Source organism: Tenrec ecaudatus, chromosome 7 (assembly GCF_050624435.1).
Source record: "Tenrec ecaudatus isolate mTenEca1 chromosome 7, mTenEca1.hap1, whole genome shotgun sequence".
Lineage (NCBI taxonomy): Eukaryota > Metazoa > Chordata > Mammalia > Afrosoricida > Tenrecidae > Tenrec > Tenrec ecaudatus.
In genome coordinates this window covers 162,853,121-162,854,948 of record NC_134536.1, presented here as the reverse complement: position 1 = coordinate 162,854,948, position 1,828 = coordinate 162,853,121, and positions in this window count along the sequence as shown.

Sequence of the window (1,828 nt, the reverse complement as noted above, 5' to 3'; positions counted from 1 at the left end):
ACGAATACCTTTGATGTCACTTCTTTGCCTTATGCTGTTAGCTAAACCCTCCAGCACGATATTAAATAGGAGTGGAGACAAGGGGCATCCTTGTCTGGTTCCCTTTTTCAGTGGGATTGTGTTAGTCTTTTCTCCATTGACTATGACTTTGGCTGTTGGTTTTTCATATATAGCTTGTATTGTCTTGAGGAACTTTCCTTCCATTCCTATTTTCGCTAGTGTCTTAAACAGGAATTTGTGTTGGATGTTGTCGAATGCTTTTTCTGCGTCTATTGATATTATCATGTGATTCTTATACTTTTTCATGTCAATGTGACGAATAATACTAATGGTCTTTCGTATGTTGAACCATCCCTGCATCCCTGGTATGAATCCCACTTGGTCATGGTGAATTATTTGTTTTATATACTTTTGTATTCTGTTGGCTAGTATTTTGTTAAGGATTTTTGCATCAATGTTCATTAGGGATATCGGTCTGTAGTTCTCGATTCTTGTGGGATCCTTGCCCGGTTTGGGTATCAGAGTTATACTAGCTTCATAGAAGGAGTTTGGGAGTTTGCCATCTTTTTCTATGTTCTGGAAAAGTTTGTGTAGGATTGGTATTAGTTCTTCCCTGAATGCTTGGTAGAATTCTCCAGTGTATCCATCTGGTCCAGGGGTAATCCCTTGATAACCTTTTCTATTTCTTCTATTGCGATGGGTCTGTTGAGATTCTTGATGTCCACCGAGGATAGTCTAGGGAGGGATTGTTTTTCCAGGAATTTGTCCATGTCTTCCAAATTGTTGAATTCATTGGAGTACAATCCTTCATAGTATTGTGTAACTATCCTTTTGATTTCATTAGGGTCTGTTGTAATGACCCTCTTTCATCCCTTATTCTTGCTATTGAGATTTGTTCCCTCCTTTCTTTGGTTAGGTTTGCCAATGGTCTATCGATCCTGTTTATCTTATCAAAGAACCAACTTTTAGCGATATTAATTTTTTCCATAGTTTTTTTATTTTCCCTCTCCTGAATCTCAGCCCTGATTTTTATAATTTCTTTTCTTTTGCAATTAGTAGGGTTGTTCTGCTGACTCAGCTCTAGTTTTTGTAAATTTTGTGTCAGCATATCCGTCATGAGTCTCTCTTCCTTTCTCAGGTGTGCTTGTATTGCTATGAACCTTCCTCTGATGACTGCCTTTGCTGTGTCCCATAAGTTTTGGTACGTCGTGTGCTCATTTTCGTTGGTTTCGAGAAATTTCCTGATTTCGTCTCGGATCTGCACCAGTATGCACTCCTTTTGCAGTAGAGAGTTATTCATCCTCCAATTATTTGCTCTTATTTTCTTTGTCTTCCTTTTGTTGATTTCCAGTCTTATGGCACAGTGGTCAGAGAGAGAGGTCTGTATTATTTCAATGTGCTTAAATTTATGTAGATTTGCCTTATGCCCCAGCATGTGGTCTGTCTTCGAATATGTGCCATGAGGACTTGAAAAGAATGTGAAATTTTTTGTATTTGGATGAAAAGCTCTGTAAATATCTATTAGGTCAAATTGTCTAATTGTGGAGTTTAGCTCTCTAGTCTCCTTGTTGAGTTTCTTTCCCTGTGATCTATCTTTCTCAGTGAGTGGTGTGTTGAAGTCACCCACTATAATTGTCGAGTCTGATTTCTTTCTTAATCTTTTGGAGTGTTTGGTTCACGTATTGAGCTGGTCTCTCATTCGGGGAATATATGTTTACAATGCTTAGTGGTTCATTGTCTATCATTCCCTTGAGCATTATATAGTGTCCCTCCTTATCTCTTTTTATGGTTTGCACTTTGAGGTCAATTTTATCTGAGATAAGGATTG